Source organism: Pinus tabuliformis, chromosome J (assembly GCF_031772625.1).
Source record: "Pinus tabuliformis cultivar Carrire ecotype Pingquan chromosome J, CPIR1, whole genome shotgun sequence".
Classification (NCBI taxonomy): domain Eukaryota; kingdom Viridiplantae; phylum Streptophyta; class Pinopsida; order Pinales; family Pinaceae; genus Pinus; species Pinus tabuliformis.
This window is the reverse complement of record NC_142295.1, coordinates 281,866,946-281,889,234: the sequence shown is the minus strand read 5'-3', so window position 1 is coordinate 281,889,234 and position 22,289 is coordinate 281,866,946.

Sequence of the window (22,289 nt, the reverse complement as noted above, 5' to 3'; positions counted from 1 at the left end):
TGATTTTATCAATAATATAATATGTATATATAATTTTTTGGCGAATCTCTCACGAGGCATGGCGAATATTTTACTCAATTATAAAATCTTGTAAGATCTTGGCGAGTCTTTCACTAAATAATAAAACTTTGTAAAGTCCTAGTGAATCTTAGCATAGGCTACATGCTGGTTTAATTCCCCCATTTAAATAGGCTACAGTCCAGGTGAATACCATGGGTCAATACCATGTGCCATTTTGGTGAATACCATGGGTCAATACCATGTGCCATTTTTATTTTTATTAATTCTAATATTAGGGTTAATAATGGTTTTTTGCATGGTATTAATAACAATCTACTCCATGGTATTTGTCCCATAGTATTTTGGCCATAGGTTTCACCTAAATATAACCCATTTTTTGAGTGTTTGTAAATATAAGGTGACTTATGGAGTAAATATAAAAAAATGTTTTATTTGTTTACCATACCTCTTGTTTATTTATATTTTTATTAAGTTACCATACCTCTTTTACAAATATGGTATTTGGCCCATAGGATTCACTTAAATAAAACCTCTTTCTTGAGCCTTCATAAAGAGAATGAGGGTTATGGACTAAATATAAAAAGAGGTTTTATTTATTTACGATACGTCTAGTTTATTTATATTTATATTTATTTACCATACCTTTTGAGTAAGTATAAAAATACGTTTTATTTATTTACCATACCTCCACTTTACTTATATTTTTATTTGTTTACACCCTTACATGTATATAAGGTGACTTATGGAGTAAATATAAAAAATGTTTTATTTATTTACCATACCTCTCATTTATTTGTATTTTTATTAATTTACCATACCTCTTTTATAAATATGGTATTTGGCCCATAGGATTCACTTAAATAAAACCTATTCTTGAAAATGGGCGAATGGATTCACTTAAATAAAACCTATTCTTGAAAATGGGCGAATGGAAGGTTGTAAGTCCTAATTTCAAGGGCTAAATTTACCTTTTCTACCCTCTCCCTTAAAATAAGGTGGGCTATTTGAGGTGATTTGTAAAAATGTACTATGATACAAAATATTCGCCCGCTAAAAATTTAAAACCCCTTAATTTCGCCAAAGGGCGAACATTCGCCCCTAAAATTATCCTTGAACATTATCCAAGCCTTCATCTGTAAATGGGGTTGGGAACGGGTCATGAATGTGGGCATCATTCAGTTTTCAGAGATCCACGCAGATTCGAATTTCATCCTTTTTTTTTCTCTTGCACTATCATAGGACTCACCCAGTTAGATTCTTCAACAAGTTCAATAATCCCTACTACAAGCATCTTGTCCAATTCTTCGCCGATTTTTTCCTTATATTTTGAATTCAAACGGTAGGGGCACTGCTTAATTGGCTTCACGTTCGGCTTCAGAGTTATCTTCATCACCCCCAGGTCACCGAGAATCCCCTTCAACTCTATTAATTTGGTCGGGAATAAGTCTTGATATTCATGCAGTAATTCGACAACTTTATCCACCGTGGCATCATCCCAATAGTCCCCTAGAGTTTCCTACTTCAGCTCCTCATCTATACCAATGTTCACCTGTTTCATTTTTAGTGGCACTGTGATGTTAGGTTTCTCGATCGACGGTCATCGAACTTCACGGCTTCCTTCTATTTCCAGGATGTTAATGTTTTGGGGGTCATCATCATCATCATCCTCCACTTGTAGGTTGTAACATTATAGGGCATGGCTTAACTGATGTGACCATTGTGGTTGAACGATTTTTTCTGATTCTTGTGGTAGTTTGAAGATAGCGGCTTTCACAATTTGTAGCACATCATCAGCGGTGTCCATCCATTGGTCTTCAAATAAGAATGTTAATACAAACCCTTCGTGCAAGATATCCCATTCGCTCATGCCATGTCAGAGCTCTGTCTTAGTATACCAGTTTCTAGGGATGACATCTAGGGTATGATAACATAAATGTACCCATTCCGACTGGGGCTCCTCTCCATAGGCTTTTGTCCATTTTGCGAGGTGCCTACTCGAGTAATTGTGTCCATCGTATTTCTCGATTATTCATAGTTTTGGCTCCCCAAATATTAGCTACATCATCTTTATGCAGTCATACCAACTTTCAAAATTCCCTTCATGTGTCCCCCACCAACACGTAGGAGTCGTGCGCAACACCCATTTTAATGCATCGAACCTCTGGTTTTTTGGTACTGTACTCTCAAATTGGTGCAAGAATTCATCCACCGTCATTAGTCTGTCATAAGTTGGTAGATCCAGTGCCTGGGCGGTTACGCAACGTAGGGATTTGGTCATCATATTACAATTCAGCATCGTCACTTCCCTCAATTGATTGCGTCATCACTCATCATCTTCGTTGGAATCCGACAGGCAAGATTCTACGTGCCTCCACAGGGTTCTTTCATCTACAATAAGGTGTAGCTGATCTTGGTTTCATGCAGTTATTTTTTAGATATAATCTAGCTCTTCGTCGCTTCCATCATCAATCACGAGCTTTGTGTAACGTTGTCCTTCAGAAGGGTCTAACAGAATGATCACACGTAGGGAGTTTGTCTCAAAAGTCATTTTGCACTTCTTTAGATTAATAACTCCATTCATATCTATTTGCTAGTCTATTCCGAGTAATGCAGGGTAACGTTTACTATCATCCACAATTGTTATTACCTCAAAATCTGTCTACGTGGTGCACCATCAATATCCATTGTTACTCCTGTCAATCTTCCCATGGGCAAGATCAATTATTGGTTTTCAATTCATAATTGAATGGGAGACCATTGTAGTGTGAGACAGCCCATGCGCTCCCAAGTCTGCTTCGGTAATACGTTCGCGTCTGAACCCAGATCTAAGATTACATGATCCATCTCATATTCGCCAATTTGTGCTATCAACCGCATTTCCCGTCTAGTGTGCAGGGCATGCTTCATCATTTTTCGGATTACGTGTGACTCCCTGGACCCTACACACCTAGCGATCAATTCTTGTAGTCCCTTAACTGCCTTATTATCATACAACAATTTCATACATGTCTCTAAAAAGGTAGTTAACAGCAAGGGGTCTAGGTCCATCTCTGGTTGATCCCTACTACTTGAAGTAGAGACCTCTGTGAAGCTCTTCTTAGCTTCCATAAACGTTTCTTTTGCGTAGTTCAAGTCAAATTCAGGTTCCTTTGTAGTAGCCTTACGTACCCAGGTGTATTCTTTTGGATTCTTCTCCTTATCTTCCCCCGTGGTCATGCCACTTCTAAGCATCATTTTCATGTTGGGGTCCTCTTCGCTTGGTTCAGACCTCGTCATCTAGATGTTTTGCATTGGAGTGGGTTGAAGCACCCCTTTTTTGAGCATTTGTGTGATCAACTTTGGACAATTTATCATTTCATGATGAAACTCTTCATAGTACGGGCAAGATACTCTTTTCGAGTTGGTACAATCATGAGCGTAGTGCCCAAGACCCCCACAATTGTAACAAATTAGTAGTTTGCAACCCCTCTCGAGCCCCATCCACCTACGACCTCGGCCTCACCCTTGGAAGCCACCACGCGCTATTGCTGCAGCTAGATCGGGCCCTAGCATTTCTATCTGCACTCGATAGGTTGGAGTTCTATCCATCATTATTTCATAGCTTCGACATGTTCGCTCATCATGACCCACCAAGCTACAAAAATTACAGTACAACTGTTGTGGAGTTTGGGTATATTTCTGCAATAGGTGATAATTGTTCGTCACGTGCTTTCCTCCTACCTGAAAAATAACACACTAGAGAGTGGAAGACGCACTCAGGCACACATTAACGAAGAGTTGGTTGCCCATACCCAGGAGATTGTCACAACAGTCAATACAACTAGCATGCTAGAAGAACCTCCCCAAACAGAAATTTCAGATCTGCCCACTACAAGAATGACTAAAACTCTCGGTACTAAACACAAGCAAGAAATCACATGGCATTTAGAGTTTGATGGCTCGGTCAACAAATTAGGAGCAAGGGCAGGTGTATGGATTCACAACACATTTAACAACCATGCAGAAGGACATGCCTACAAACTGAATTTCAAATGCACAAATAATATGGTAGAGTATGAGGCTCTGCTTTTAGGCCTTAAACTGCTCAAAGCTTTAGGAGTTGCAAGAGTGTCTATTTTAGGGGACTCTGACTTAATCATACAGCAGATGAAAGGTAGTTTTGTAACCAATGACAATAGAATGAGGGCCTATAGGACTGCTACCACTAATATACTCAATGCATTTACTGAATCCAGCCTGGCCAAGATTCAAGAAAGCATAATATCCATGCACACAGCCTAGCCACCTTTGCTAGTACATGTAAGCTTCCTTTTGAGCCAAGCCATCACTTTACTGCTGAAATAAAACATAGGCCCGCTGTCCCAAATAACGTTAAAGATTGACAAGTTTTTGAAAATGATGTCCAGATCAACAATTTCGTCACCCTTGAGCAGGAGTTTTTGAATATCAACATTGACATGGATGCTAGGAATGACTCCCAACAACAAACAAATGAAAACCAACAGGCTGTAACAGCTGCAACAACCAAACAAATCCTAAACCCGACTGTTTTTGACAAAACAAACATAGAACAGCTGAAACAAATGCATTTGGAAGAAATTACCAAAACAGAGGCAGAGATCATTGAACTAAAGGATAATTTCCTGCCTGCTGGCCTAACCCCATTAGAAGACATGTTTGACGCCAATGATGTTCCCAGAAAGCCAAAATTACAACCATTGAACACTGCTATAGAAGAACACAACATTGGGACAACAGAGAATCCCAAAATGATCAAATTGTCCAAAAATTTACCACCTGATCAGAAGCCCAAGTACATTGATTTATTTAAAGAGTTCCAAGATGTATTTGCTTGGAGTTATGAGGACTTGAAGTCCTATGATACTTCAATCATTCAACACACCATTCCCATAAAACCAAACCAGAAACCTTTCAAACAGAAACTTAGGAGAATTAACCCTATGCTTCTTCCCATGATTGAGAAGGAAGTAAAGAGGATGTTCGAAGAAGGCATAATAGCACCCATCATATTTTCTGAATGGGTATCCAACCTCGTTCCTACAAGAAAAAAGACAGGTGAAATTAGACTTTGTGTAGATCTGAGAAATTTAAACCAAGTCTCCCTAAAAGACCACTATCCTTTGCCCAAGATGGATCACATCCTACAAAGAGTAGTGGGGTCATCTAGAATCTCTTTCCTAGATGGCTTTTAAGGTTTCAATCAAATACTTGTTCACCCATATGACCAAGACAAGACAGCCTTTACCACACCGTGGGGAACATTTAAGTATGTTAAGATGCCATTCGGACTTAAAAACGCTGGTGCTACCTTTCAAAGAGCAATGGATATTGCTTTTTCCAAAGAAATACATGACTTCCTAGTTGTCTATCTTGATGACCTTACCCCATTTTCCAAATTTGATCAGGAACACCTCAAGCATCTTAGGCAAATATTCATGACATGTAGGAAATATGGCATTTCCTTGAATCCCAAGAAGTCCCTGTTTGGCCTTGAAGAAGGCAAACTACTCGGCCACATCATATCAAAATATGGGATTAGAATAGATCCTGAAAGAATTCAAGCCATCCTCCAAATCCCATATCCCAGAAGCATAAAAGAGCTGCAAGCATTCCTTAGAAAAATCAATTTCCTAAGGAGATTCATTCCAAATCTAGCCGAGCTGATAAGATTGTTGAGCAACATGGTAAAGAAAGATGCCAAGGTAAAGTGGTCTCTTGAAACCAAACAAGCATTTGAGAGTATCAAAGCGGCCTTAACCCAAACCCCTGTCCTCACCAGCCCACAATTTGACAAAGGTTTTATCATTTTTTCCTTTGCATCAGATCATACAATAGCTGCGGTCCTTTTAAAAAAAAAGAACAGGGAGCTGAAAATCCAATTGCATTTTTCAACCGAGCCTTAAGAGATGACCCTTTGAAGTACCCAATCATGGAAAAGCAGGCTTATGCACTCGTTAAGGCCATCAAGGATTTCAGAGTGTACATTTTATATTCACATGTGATTGCCTATGTCCCACACGCTGCTGTAAAAGACATATTGACCCAAGAGGGATTAGAAGGCAAAAGAGGAAAGTGGATAGCAAACATCCTTGAGTATGACATAGAAATAAAACCAACCAAGCTGATAAAGTGACAAGGTTTAGCCAAACTGATGTCCGGAACAAACTTTCGAGCCTTAGACATTAACCAACTGGACAATGAACAGGAGCTGGCGACTCCACAGATCAGTGAGACCTTTTTGCAATCTCCGTGGTATGTTGATATATGTTTTGTACTGTTAAACCTGTTTTCTCCCCCAGGATTGTCCAGAACCAAGAAAAGATTTTTGAAAATGAAGGCTTTAAAATTTTGTGTCATAGATGGTGCATTATTTTGGAGAAATCATGAAGGTATATTGATTAATTGTTTAACCATGAATGAAACTAACAATGTCATGAAAGAATTCCATGCAGGTGACTATGGAGGACATCTATATTGGAAGTCCACTACTGATAAAATTTTAAGAGTTGGTTTTTAATGGCCCTCTCTTTTTGCAGATGTAAAGAAGTTTTCCATGTCATGTCACAAATTCCAAATCTTTGAGGGCAAGAGAAAGTTGTTACCTTTGCCCCTGAAGCCCATCTCAACCAAAAAACCTTTTCAACAATGGGGTCTTGACTTCATTGGAGAAATCCATCCCTCTTCCTCAGGCCAACACAAATGGATCTTAACAGCCACCGACTATTTCACTAAGTGGGTTGAAGCCATCCCCTGCAGGCAAGCCAATGACACCATCATTATCCAATTCCTTGAGTGCAATATCCTTTCTAGATTTGGCTGCCCTGAGAAAATCATCACTGATAATGCTGCTGCCTTCAAATCCAAAAATATGATCAATTTTTGCCACCAATTTCATATTACCTTGGGCCACTCTACGGCCTATTACCCTCAAGGTAATGGCTTGGCCGAATCCTCCAACAAGAGCCTCATCAACATCATAAAGAAAGTGCTGGAAGAAAACAAGAAGAACTGGCACAAAAAGCTGGTAAATGCCCTATGGGCAGACAGACTTTCAACAAATAAATCCATTGGGATGAGCCCTTATGAGCTAGTATATGGTATGGAGGCTAGATTTCCTTCATCCTTGGGGATCCCTACTATCAGACTGTTACAAGAAATTCAGGCTGAACCAAATGACATTCAAAGGAGAATTAATTAGACCATTCATCTTCAGCAAACTAGAGAGCAAGTTTATCACAGAGCTCAAATTTTGCAAGAAAAACTCAAAAAGATGTTTGATAAGAGAGTTAAGGCTGAGGATTTCTATATTGGTGAAAAAGTTCTAAGGTGGGACTCAAGAAGAGAAGACAAGGGAAAACATGCAAAGTTTGATTTTTTATGGAGAGGGCCATTCGTTATTTCTGTTGTTCAGGGAAATAACACTTATTTTGTCAAATCCGTAGAGGACAGCACTGCTGAGGAAGGCCCTGTGAATGGCCATATGCTGAAACATTACCATGACCCCTTTTAGGGGATACAGTGCAGCTTTGTATATATCTTTTGTACAGTGATATTTGTATATATCAGCACTTTGTTTTCATTTTTATATAAGCAAACCAAGTGTCTAAGGAACAGCAGTAAATTTTGTGAAGACACAACCAATACAAGTGTTCCAGTTTTAAAAGCTTTGTCTCTGCACTAACCTCAACAAAACAGCAAAGAGTAGCACAGTCAAATCACAACAATTCATGGTAAAGGGAAGACGTTTGCAGTATTTAGTCTAAAAATATCAAAACAGAGCAGTATTTTCAGTCCATATCAGCACCCTTGCTCAAAGCAAAAACAAGGCAAACATATCAGTTTTGATCCATGTTTTGAGAATGTTTCAAACGTGCAAAGCTCAAGCAACATTCTACATAATAGCAAGCACGCAGAAGAAAGCAGGCAGTGCTATGCATTTCACAGTATTTCGGTTGAGGAGAAGGTTGTTCATATTACAAAGTTTCAATTATCTAACAGCCAGCACAAAGAAGTTTTTTCAATCTACAGCAACAACAGAAGATCAGGCGTTCTGACCTGCTGTTCTTGGCTTTTCACAAGGAAAAACCATCCCCAAGTGGAGCCACTGCTAGCCTCCTGTTGCAATAGGTGTTCATGTTTCATGATTGACATTTTTACATGCCAAACATGTCATCTTTCATGCTGCAAGGTTCCATATTTCCAAAAGAGGTCAAAGAAGATACTATGAAAGTGTGCCAGTCCAAATGCCACTGCTAAATTCCAATTTTGATAACTTAACCATTTTTAAAAGAATGTTCTATAAAAGTGAGGGCCAAACAGCTTAACCTTGGTCTCCCTAGGTTTCAATTTCCTGTTTTTAAATATAGAGAATGATATCTGTCCAAACAGTTTAATCTTGGCAGATTTGTAGATACGTAGAGAATCAAAGGAGCCCAACTACTTAATCTGGGTCCTTGGCAGAAATAAGTGTAGGCTTAGATAGGAGAACACAAAAAAGAAAAATTTGTAAAGCTGGGTTTGCAAGTCTAAGTGCACCCAATCCAAAAAGAAGAAAATATGATAGGAAAGTAGGCTGGGTAGGTAGTTTTTGAGGTTGCAGAATGTTCATGCATGATCAATTTTGTATTTCTAAAGTGTTATATCTTTTCAGATCATAGTCATGATGCAGTTTTTCATATGGAGGAACTCAAACTGGACATAACTAACTCCCCCTTCCTCTTATTCCCCAAATCACTCACTAACTTCCTTGAAGAGATCAAGATATGCTTGAGCCTCTTAGTTTCATCATATTCTATAACATTGGCCTTGGTGAAGATTTTCCTCACTCAAGGATTTCCATTCTTCTGTTACAAAGTTCTATTCCCCCAAAATAGCCCAAGGTTCCTTACCTTAGCGCTTTCTCATCATCTCCATATTGACTACTAATTCTATTATCTAACTCCCTAGATTCTTCCCCTTCCCCTACTAAAACTATGTATAAAAATCCCCAAAAAATATATTAAATATCCCCTCCCTGGCACTATAGCCCTATTCTCCTAAGTCTGGGAGAAAACAGTCCATCTGGGGCCGTTTTTAACCCATCCGTGTCCTAGCAGGAGTTACTCTGACACCTGGTCAGAATAACAACCTTCACCGCCCCTTTACCCCTTAAAACCCCACATTTTACCCCTCCGCAGTCTTTTTCTAAAGATTAAAGTTCAAAAGCTTGATTAGATGTTAAGTTATGCCCCCACCCGCCTAAACTAACCCACGAAAACCCGCATTTCCTAAGTTTTTACCCTCCCCGCCACGCTATATCAAAATCCGAATATTCGCGCGGCCGTCCATTATTCCCCCACCGATTCACTTGTTTCGTCCACCGTCGGATCGGGCCCTCCCCATCCGATGGCTCTCAGCGATTTCGAAGGCACCCCGCTGCTCGGCCGTTAGCTTCCGATGGCGAGGCGGCTTCTCCGCCGTACCAAAGACACCTGTCCGCCTTCTATTGCATCGGAAGGGCTCTGATGGATGCTGCTCCCGTACAGAAAGCGGTCCGATGAAACTGCTTTCCGCCTTCTGTGCGCGCACTCCATGTCACTTGTCATGTTCTACGTGTATGCCTCGTCACCGCGCCACGTCGTCTGCACAGTATTGGCCTCCTGCCGAGTCACGCTTGCCATGTCACTGCCACCATGTCACTGCCACGTCACCCACCGTACATGTTGACGTCATCCTGCTGACATCACCATGCTGACATAATCCGTCGTACTGGGTCCCACCTGCTGACGTCATGCTGACGTCATCATCAATTTTTGGAGCGAAAGGTGAAAATCGTGCTTAGGAAGCCCGGATTCAAATTCTGAGGCAGTTTTTCATGCGTGATTAGCATGGCTACGGGAAAAGGGCCGAAATGGAAAACCCCTCATTACGCAGCCCCCAGCAAGCCCGAAAGGCGCCGAATGACCCGTTTTTCTTCGCGAGGCATGCAGAAGGGATCAAAAGACAGTTCTAAAGGAAACAGAGGGCCGAACAACGGCCATTAAGTTTTGATTTGACCCACAGCGAAGAAGAGAACCGACCCGATTCATTTGTCAAAGAGTATCAGTTGAATTTTTAATAGAAATCTTCAGTTCCCAAAGCAAGTCAGCATTGAATGGCCTCCAACAAAGTCAAATCAGATGGTGCAAGCCCATCCCAGCTCTCAAATCACAGTTAAAGCACTTAAAGCCACCGAACTACAATGGAGCAGAAGTCCATGCACAGTTATTGCAGAGGCACTGCACCAAGCCAGCGAGGACAATGCATTTAATTCAGTTTTGATACGGCTGCCCTCAGCGCAACCCATAGATATTTTCTTGCATTTATTCCTGATCGGTTTAGGTTAAAGTAACCTTTTACTTTCAGACCTATTTAGGTCACAGCTGTAATAAACAATTTTGGAGAATTTTCCCTATATATACCACCCTCTGCATTGTTTCAAGGGTTGGTCGATTGATAACTTTTCATTAGAGACTCGCACTGTATGTCTGATACTTTTTCTTTAATCAAGGATTGCTGAAGAGATTGGAGGAATGACTATCTGATGTGTTGTTAATGGTCTCTGGAGACTGAATGATGGAATTCTTGTGCTGCAACATGAATCAATAAGTACCCCTTACCTCTGTTTTCATTTTTCACCCTATAAATAACAGAAAGAATGATTAGCTTAGAATTTGTTTAACTGCACTCTAGGCTCAATTTCTGCTGTTTCTTTTTATTTTCATCTGAAATGAATTGGACATGAATATGAATTCCCCTTGGCTCATATTTACCCTACTTCACATGTGTTTGACAGTTATCTAGGGATTCTTTACTGCCCTTAGATAGAGCTCATCCACCCTTCTCTGTTAAGCTGACTGAGATATTCTTAATTGCCTCTCCTCCCTTAGCATTCTTTCCATCCTTTAAACTTGAAAAATTGTTCCATGTGCAGCTGCCTTGCTCCTTATTCCTCCTGTGACCAAGAAAATGCACTAGCAGTCTTACTCATTGACTCCATGCCCAATGGTTTGAAAATTACCAGAATATGCATTGCCTCTTTACCTGAAAACATTAATCTTCTCACCAAAACACAAACAAAACCCCTGAGCTCAATAGCTAGCCTAAAATCATCATCAACAAAGCTAAATCAGAAAGAGAGAGCCCTCTCTGATTGCAGGTGGGCTAGAACCTGCAGTCCAAAGTTGGTTTGTGGTTACCTCGGCCATATCCCTTTACTCCAACCTAAGGGACAACCTGAGTGATAACAATAAGCATAAACATTCAAAGCTATAATCAGTTACACAATAATTCCAAAATACTTATCTTTATTAATCTTCTGTTCTGTACAACCCAAATCCACCCTGTGCACTCAGCTGTAGGGTTCCGTGTACATAGTTGTAGACTCTACCAGCCTTTGTGCATATAGCTGTAGAACCTACTCTAACCACTACCACCCATGACTCGGACTTACAGACTTAGAACACTTTCACTTTTACAAACCCATACACTTTAGATTTCTAACCAAGCTACTATTCCAAAACTTCCTTCTAAACCTAGAGCCTTGCTCTATTTATACATTCCCATGGTCCATGGACCATGGGAAAGTTGACACATTCTAGATTATCCTATAATATTTTAGGGTGGACTACCCTTGGACTTGACCCATTACAATTCACGCTCTGTGCACTTCGCGGACCCTTTGCCATACCTTTTCCCATAATGCGGGCTTTGAGCCCCAAAACTATTATGTGGGGGATCCACTGCCCAACACCAGAGAGGCAAGGAATCTACCTACATATGATGGGTTGATAGCAATCGATGAATTCCTAAATAAATTTGAAAGTGAAGTACCAGAACAGCAGTGGTTCGATGCTCTAAAGTGGGCACTGCGCGCAATGCCTGCATGATGGTTGGGTATGCATCAAGGAAGTTTTGAGGATTGGTGCAGATGCAGAAGGATGATGAGCCTACGAGTTGGAAAACCCCAGCTCAGGATGAGAGCCAGTAACCGGGGTGGAACAACTTGCGTACCAACCTTTCCTGATGGGTATGGACATATGTCGTACAACCCGCACAAGCGCATGCCACTCCCAGAATAGAGAATCAGAACAAAACGGAGCAAAAGGAAAGGTGATGCATGCTAAAATTTATTTGCGGAGAAGCATTCGATAGGGTGTATGAAGTACTGAATAGGTTTCACTAGGAAAGGCGCACTAACTGGGACTTTTGTGTACCAGTAGTTCGATGGACCTATAGGACCATGTGCAAAACCTTGACTACAGAAATGATTCTAAAGGTGCAAAATAGAGTAAGGACCATAATTTCTGAAGAGAATGAAAAGGGGAATCCGCAGGTAATCGCACTCACAGATATGATAGTCCACAAAGCCCAGGACGAATAAATCGCACAGCTACGCGAGGTCTAACACATAAGGATTTAGGAAGCCATTCGGCGTGGGAACCTTAGACTTCGTGAACTCGAAAAAGACCAGGTATTATTGTGGAAGAAAATAATTTTGATGGAAGCAGAGGTCAAAAGTCTAGAAAACGAGATTAAGCAAGTATGTCTCGTCGATAAACCAAGGATGACAATGCAAGGTGTGGATGATCATACCATTGAATTAGAAGACTATCACTGAGAATTTATGACTCTGCTGCCATGGATACGACTACAACTCACCAAACACAGTAACCAGGGAAGTGCACAACATATGAGAGAATGCATGGTGCCAGCTATTGCGAGGGTAATTGAGGATTTTCCATGGACTATACTGGAAGGCGAGTTGAAGCCTCGCGTAGGTGGTGCAACAATTTGACTAGCCGTAGAAAGCACAGTCTCAAGGCTCTAGGTAGTTGAAAGAGAGCACGGGACTATAAAAGAGTTTGTTTGGGAGTTGCATGATAAGGTAGGTGTGCACAGAATCAACATGTCACAAGGTTCTTGCCCACACACGGGGGGTTGCGCTGCCACATGGATAGGCTGAGAAGTGACTGTTGGTGTCACTGTTCATGCCGAGATGTATGATTTAAGGCCAAATCGAGTGCGCGATGGGCATTTAAGACACAAATTATGGGCAAGATCTGTGACAATCTACTGCCAAGAAAGCATTGACGGCCCAGAATTGGGGGGAATGGTCGAATTTGGGGGAACGGTCGAATTTGAATTGAAAAGGCACTATAAAACTCTAGGGGCTAGCCGTGAGACAACACTTGTTCACTTGAGATTTGAGTAGTTGATTAGAGCACAGAGTGTTGAGCACTGAGCAATATTCAAGCCCCTAAGTTCGCAAAAGACCACATATAATTCAAACAAGATGGTGGGTACCAGGAGAAGTTTGGTCTTTGCAGAAGGAACCACCGGTGAGGCTATGTAGAACCCCACAGTACACGATGTTCCCGATGGTATTGGGGTTGCGCAGGAAATACCGAAATCACCTTGAATGTTGAGACTGAAAAAAGATAATTAGGTAGCGGGACTAGTCTGCATGTCCCTGAGGAATTTGTGGTTCGGTAAGCTCTCAATGGAAGAAAAGGGAAAGGCTATCACCATTGAGATAGATGAAGAGGAGGAGAATCTACAAGCTCTGATTTCCATGGTAGAGGAAGCAGAGGACATGGAAGAGGATATCCAGCTGGTGCACTCTGCAGTGAAATTTCCTGAGTACATCCCTCCATGAAAAGGGAAAAATAAGATACCAAAGGATCTGGATGCCACAAAGAGTGCACTCCAAACCCCACTCCTCCCTAATGGAATTGTGTTTGAGGGATCACACCTAGGCCATGTGCCCACAATGAAGTTCGAATATTGGGACCTCTCCGACAGAGAGAAGTTCCCACACTTAGATATGGACAACCTCATGATGCAGAGCATGAAGGGGCTAGTAATAACATTAGAGCCGCGAAAATGGTTGCACGGTGTGGAGAAGGCTAGATTACTTCATCTGCTTTGGATACCACACTTTCACTGCATACCCATAACCATTTTCGTCATCAGGCAGCTGCTTTGCCTGGTGCATGATGGGTAATTATGGCTGGAGGAGCCTATTCCCATCATGGCGACTCTCATCCACAAAATTTCTCGGCTTCCCTGTAAGGGAAAGGGCCCTGTGATAATAGAAGGAAAAAGCAGTGTTTTGTCTCTCGCGGAAGCCATGAAGAAAAAATATAAGCTCGAGAAGAAAAAGAGGCGTTACGCCATCAACAGTATCAAGGATAAAGGGGTGTGTGTAGCCACCCAACTCCTGGCTGGGAAGGTAATGAGAAAATGTCGTGGCAATGAAGTACCAGTGCCGGTAGTTGTGTTGGTAGAACAATGCGCAGAGGGGTCCAATTCAGCTAGGTTGAGCTCCTCTACGAGGAATTCTGGATCAACTGCAAGGAAGCCCAGGAGCAGGGTAAGACCTTAGACTACGCATGGTTGCCCTTGTCCATATTGTTGGTAGCAGGAGAACTACCAGAGGATAGTTAGTTCCCAAGCATTGAGCATTAATTACCAAAGGCCGTGAAGTACGCATCACTCTGGGCTACCAAGAACGTGAAGCAAATTCGCAATAAAAAGATCTTCTGGGTGCTCATGGAGGTGAGGATCCAGATGTGGATTAATAGGAGGCCGCGCCTATCCCCCATAGTGCACAATAGTCCGCAGAGCTTTGCAGAGTTCAAGGTGGACATGCACAATATTTACATCAAGGTGTGAAAGGATCTAACACAGTAGTGGACAAATCTCCCATTCATAGCCACTGACGACGCGATCTTTAAAGTGTTAGAATCATGGCCTCCCGAGTGGTGCACCCCGGATTTGGCAGAGTTGGATAAGACAATAGCACAGAAGAATAAGGATGATGCCAAGTAGCATGTCACCCAACTAGTCAAGAAAAGGCACAACAAAAAGTAGCAGCAGAGGTAAGGACAGTCCACAAGGCAGCACAGGCAGCCACAGAGCAGACAAAGACCGTTGAAGCAGAAGCAACAGTGTAGAAAATAGGGGCCACAACAACATAGGCAGAGGAGGGCCAGGAATTGTCTATAGGACAGGAGGTAGAGGACACAAACCTTGTAGAAGAGGGTGTGGACCTAGCCACAACTTCCACCCAACTGAAAAGTCTGCGTGTCACAGAAAGATCGGGTCCATGGAAAAAGGTCAAGGACTCCAAATCGGCCATCAACACGATCACGTTAACGAAAGGTGACCTCTACGACATTGGAAAGATGGTTCACGATGTCACCAAGGAAGCACTCCAAGAAGTCACATTGGAGCAGCAGACTGTGTTGGGGGCCCTAAGGGCACAGTTGCAGGAACTATAGATGCAGCCCCCACAGGAAGGAACCGTAGCCACCTACGTCACAGTAGGCACATCAGTAGCAGAACATATGCTACGCACAAGGATGACCAATACCATAATGCTACCGGAAGGGGCGCTAGCAGTAGAGAATGAGATCGACACAGCCATAGTTGGCGGGATTAAGGGAACTGGCCTTAACTTGGTTGCCCTTCCGCGATACACACTGTACCAATTGCAGGATGGAGTAACTGCAGAACTCTGTGCCAGGGAGGGCCACACAATACAAGTAATAAGTGAGCAAAAGATCAAAATCGAACATCTTAGCCTGTAGCATGACAAACTGGTGTCACAAAACCAGCAGCTAGTACAGACAGTTGATGAAGCATGCCGGTGCATCCTACAACTTTCCATCATCGCAGAGCTACCAACAGAAGTACCAATCCACTATTTGGCAAGTGGAGTTTGAAACGCGCATGAGGAAACAACACGAGTGTAGCTGGAGCTAAATCTCTAGATTGCTGAGTTGCGGCTGAAGGCACAACCTTCCACTCCCCCGAAAGTTTTATAGTAGCACGTTAGCACTATCCAAAAAGGGTTGGAAGAAATTGGACAGGCACTGCAAGACTGTACCAGTATGTTGGACCAAGCCTTTGCTATCCTCACATCCTTGCAGGATGACCCCAACATACAATGCCTACAAACGAAGGTGTGTGAACTTCAGGAGCAGTATGACAGTGTCTGAGGAACTGCGTAGACAGTCGTCCTAATTCAATGGCACACAAAGATGTATCAAGCAAGTGCACTGAAAGAGCAGGTGGATGCCACAAGATAGAAAGAGGCGCTTCTCAAAGCACATGTCTAGCCATGAATAGATGAGGCCTTCACCATTACGATAGATATCGAGGGCAAGCTCGTACAAATGTAGGCGCTCTACGTGCTAAGGCAGGGATTTGATACTTATAAAGAAGCATCAGAAGAGCACATGCAGTAGGTCCAACAAACCACTGAGCAGTGTGCTACGACACTAAGTAATCTGGGACCTGTTGGAGAGACTCCATGCCAAGATCACCACGCTGACAAAATGACTTGAGGGCGAGTCACGATGTTTGTGTTGGGGGCTTGTTGGGCATCAGATCCCCCCCACAACATGCTTTGGGGCTCAAAGGTTAAGTTTTTTTCAAATGTATTATAAGACTCCATGAATTGTAGGCACCGAGTGCAAAGTATAGGTTGAGTCATAGGGTTGTCCGCCCTAAGTTTTGTAATGTAATATAATGTCATGTCGGCTTACCCATGGTCTATGGACCATGGGATTGTATAAATAGAGTGAGGCTCTAAGTTGTAAAGATAGCAGAACTGGAGATAGATGAATACGAATGGTTCGAACATAGAGTAAGAGTCTAAGTGTATTGGGTCGTAGTAGTAGGAAGAGGCTCTACAGCTGAGTGCGCAGAGGCCTAGTAGAGTCTGCAACTGAGTGTGTGGACACCTACAACTGAGTGCGTAGGGCGAAGTTGAGTCTATAACCCAAAAAGAAGAGTAATAAAGATAATTTTGATTCTAAATACTATGTATCTGGTTTTGTATGATTTTCTATGAATTTATACTATTTTGTTTATCGTGCGCACTTATATGAATGCTAAATATACTGTTAATCATCAATAGGCTTAGACAGATAAGTTAAGTAATTGGATAATAACAGGCTAATAGTAAGGAACTTGGGTAATAATACGGATCACACACCGAGTACGGCTGCACGAAGGCAACATCATAGGTTGTGAGGGACTAATAGATGCGCATAGCGACGTGTGCGCAGAGTCAAACCGTAGACCACCGCTAGAGCTCATCAGACATCCCCACGGTGCGAAAACCTAGTTCTAGCACACTCCCATACTACTTCGAGTGAGACCTCAGTATGTGCTCTGTGGACTATTGCCAAAAGGGCCAGTAGTACCGAGAATTGTTTGGCTAAATCACCTCTGAACCTGGGTCAGGCCCCTAGAAACCAACAATACACCCTTCCATTAACAATAGATTACTTTCAAATTTTAACTAAGGAAAAAGTGTTCATAGAGCTAGATTTGAGATAGGGTTACTATCAGGTTTAAGTTGAAGAGGGTGATGAAGCCAATTTAGTGCCACATTTAACCCCCCCTTCGGGTTCCTCGGGCTATGGAAGGAATTATTTTTAAGTAAGCTAAACTCCTTTGTATTATTATGAAGATGGGGTTACAAATTCCTTTTGTTTTTAAAGCTTGAAGAATTAACTTTGGAATAACACCATCACATTCAACTCATCAAGATATTTATGATGATATAAGTTTATCTTAATTTAATTCTCGTATTTAAAAAATTTCCCTTTCAAAGTTTGACCAATTAAATAGTGTTGCATCAACATATCGACCACATTGTTTGAGCCATGTATTCATGGACTCCTTATGTGACTTCCACGTAGCCTTACTAGGTTTTAGTGACCCCTGACATGTCATCCCGGTCTAGTGAGTCTGACATGGTTCAACCCTTTATTTTGATGAAATGATTTACTTTGCATCTAAATTTATGGGATATTCGAGTGTGCATGTAATTTTCACTTCGCATACCTCCCGGACCTATGGACCTTTGAATTTCAACATCTCCAAATGATATCTAGTCCTCATGGGATTAATCCAATATGTTATTCTTATCCCAAATGTATTATAAATTCTACGAGATCTAGCTCCATGCTAGTCTGGGCTCACATAAACATTCCACTAAGCGTAGTCCCACCCCTAATACATTAGCGAAGATGTAGATTCAAATTAACAAATACCTAGCCTCAAAATTACTTTTTCATTGGTTCAACCTCACAAATCACCCAGATCCCATTTTCATTTACTAGATGATACAACAACTAGCTCCACCTAAGTGGGGCCCTCAACATATATTACCTCTTACGTACTATCTCTGTAACATATCTAGATTATTTCAAATTTGGTGCAATCCAAAAAATGCATAAGTATAAAGTAGCCAAGTTTCGAAATTGCCAAACACATTTGCTAGGGATAAAGTGCATCTAGATCAGATATAAAATCCTTCCAATAATGTATCTAGATTTGGTTACAAAATACTACTAATTACTTGTCCAACCATAGATTCAAAATATTCCTTTTAACTTATCCAACCCCAGATATGAGTTTGGTCTTTGTAATACTTAAAAATTATATAAACTTGAAGGAAATTTTCCAGGGTTCTCCTTAAACCCCAACACTGCTAAGAAGACCAACTTCTATAGGTATGAAACCATTATTCAAACATTAATACTCTAAATACTATGCATAGCCATAATACAATTAATGGATCTATCAACATGCCTAATATATAACATTGAAAAAATTTGAAAATTCAAATACAAGAGCATTGTACAGGGTCACAAGGACTATCCCAAGCAACCACTACCCAATCCGCTGATTTTTCATGCACTTCACCAATCATAAACCTTTATAATGAAATACATTCACACTATTAAAATAAATAGACAATGATGTTATTCATAACTCTTTAGGAAATGTAAATCATAGTCTATAGTACTTAGTTAGTCACATCCAATAGTCATACATGCCCATATAATTAGTCATGCACTTTGTGAAAATATCAACAATAACAAAGGCCTCCAAGCCCCTCATTATTACGAGAACATACATATAAGGAATTGCATCATAGATGAATAGCAATGGGACATTCCTCCACTAACAATGTTGATACATACATTGTCATAACACATAACAATCATCATTCATCATTCATAGTGCAACAAATATATATATGTATATATATATATATATATATATATATATATATACATACATCCATACAAGTCAATGCACTTATAAGCATATCTTAAATGGCTTATAGAATCGAAGGGAGGGACTTCAACTCTCCACCTAACCATGGTCCAACTTCACTACAATAATTCTTACATATGACCACCCCTAAGATGGATTTAGAGTCTAAGGAGAAAATTTCTCAAGGGTATTCACACCGATAATTTAGTCAAATAGATAATCAAGAAGAGGATTCTATTATCTAGGTGGTTTGTCAACTACCTCTATTAGTAAGCATAAAAATGACTCTCTATCCCAATAAAAGTCAATCACATGGATTCACCCAAATCTTAGTGAAGCACTATTCAGTTCTAGGAGGATGAGTACTCTATAAAGGTGGTTTATAAACTAGGTTTCCTAGGAAGGAACTATAGAATTCAAGAGCCTACTATCCAAGTGGTTCATTAGCTTACTTATCTTCTTTGGTTAACTTGATGCAACTGAAAATAAACTAACTTGCAGAGACCACTTCTACTATTTGGGTTATGAGGAATAATTGGAAATTGTAGGAAATCACAAAAAAATGTGTAAACCTACTTTAACTTAGCAGAAAAGTGAAGGATAGGAAGTAAACCTACTCTACTTGTAGAAAAGTAAAGGAAAGAAGGTAAACCTAATCTACTTTTAGAAAATTAAGGGACATAAACTAAACCTACTTTACTTGTAGAAAAGTAAAGGATAGAAAGTAAACCTATTCTCACTACAGGGAAGAAAGAAAAAACATTTGAATAATGTTGGAGCAAGATCAGTCTATTCCATGATGTGTGAAAATCCAACTTGCAGCTGAAAGAAGACATTCAAACAACAAACCCTAATTATACAAAATTTTGCAGTTTTGTTAAAACAACTATGTTAAGGATTTTAGGGTATCTTAAATTCTAAATTCCATCTTTAGGCTATTTTCTATGATGTAATATTATAACGAATGTTTAACATGCTTTGGGTTCAAATTTGGAGGTTTTTTGATGCATTTTGTGGACTACTACATGATGCCCATATTTTGTTATAGGAAATAGATGAGATAATTGTTTTTTGTTCTACTTGCAATTTGAGAGATGAATGAGGTGAATCAAGGATAATAAGAAGTTAATAATTCCTTCCTAAGTCCTTATGCCGATTATGAATCAATATGTTCCTCAAGAGAGTAAATCTAGAGGCTCATGTAGGTCTGCAAGACATGAATTTATGTAACACAAAATGCATAAGTATGTGAAAAATAATTAAATAACATTAGTCTCAAGAGGTTAGTGCATGAGAAAGGACACAAATTGCATAAAATAACTATGGATAAAATCACTGAGACAATACGAATAAAAAACTCATAAGTAAATTAATTTATCAATCTTGCAAAATGCAATATTAAGAACTAAAATTGTAGAAATAGATATAGTTGAACTAATGCATGCAAAGTAAAAAGATAATAAGGGGCTTGAGAGCTTGGGTTGCTCCCTTACCCATGGAGAATCACATCCCTAAGATAAAATTAGACTAGAAATTGAAGAGTTATTTTCATTAATCAGAAAATATGCTCATACAAGAAATATTACATTACTGAAATGTCAAGAAGCAACCCTACACTACTACTAACTCTAATCTCACAAAATTCCCCATAATGGGCTACACAAGCCCCTTATTTATGCAAAAATATGTGAGGGGAATCCTCCTTGAAGATAGGACTGCTTCTCTCCAAAAATCCTAGAAAATAGGATTTGGTTTCCTATGACCTCACAACTATGGGGACGAGTAGTAATTTCTCTAAGCTAACTAACTTTTCCTCATCCTTTAGTAGGAGACAAATCCCATATTTTCCTCTTTACTACATTATCTATGATTTGTATAGAATATTCTCAATACTATACACAATAAACACATTAGGCACACAAGCTATTCTAATGAGCTCTAAACCTTCCTATGAACATATGAAAGTTGGAAAATAAATTATTAAGTGTAGAAATGAAGTATAACGTTTCTAGGAAAGCTTAGATGGGCCCTAATTTGTATCTAATTTGGAGGTCCATAAAAGATTATGAAAGACAATTTCAGGTGCAAACATATGCATTTGATTTCATGGTAGGATGAATTTTGATGTAGGATGGACACCCTATAGATTTTCAATGATGGAAGTTACAAGATCAAGAGAGACAATATCTCATTCATGAGAAGGAGATGAAAATGGGAGTACACTATCTTCAAGTGTAGAGACACTATCTATTGGGGAATCTATTTATGGTGAAGATAAATAACATCACAATGAGCTACTTTGCTACCAAACCCAAGTTTTCACTAAGGTAGATTCAATGGAAAGACTAAGTTTGGTTGAGTATTACATGATGATTGAATATAGGCTAGAGAAATGCAATGAAGTTGTTAATTCCTCAAGAAGGAAGGAATAGTTGGCAGTGGTTGAGGAGGAAGAGGAGAACCTACCTAGTATAGGAGAGAGTAATATTCAGTTAGTTGAAGAGCTATAAAGAATAATTTATGATGGATTGTAGAGTGACACAACTGTGAAGAACATAATGAAGAAGTGAAGGAAGGGAAGATGAGGAAGTTCCTATTGTAGGATAGTCACTTTTTCTATGTATCTTGCATCCATGTACCAAGAGAAGAACATAATGAAGAAGTGAAGGAAGGGAAGATGAGGAAGTTCCTATTGTAGGATAGTCACCTTTTCTATGTATCCTGCATCCATGTACCGGGAGTTGGTGGAATTAGGAGGTAAAGGTTAAAGGAGTTCTATGACTTGCCTTAGTCTAGCCACCCAAGGATGATGTAATTATTGGAGAGAGGATAGTTTTGGGGAAGCATGAAGCATGATGTGGAAGAGTATATGTATAATTATGCCATATCTAAATAGGATAAACCTAACAACAAAGGATGGGTAGGATTGTTGCACCCTTTATTGATTCCACAGTGACCTTGGAAAATTGTCTCATTTGAATTCATCTAACAATTGGCAGTGGTGCAAGGGTATAATGGAGTGTTCGTCATTATGGATAAATTTTCCAAGTATTCCATCTTCATGCTTGAAAAAGTACCATGCAATGTAATAGAGATAGTAGAGAATTTCTTCAAGAATGTGCTGAAGTATATGAGAAGTTTTAGAC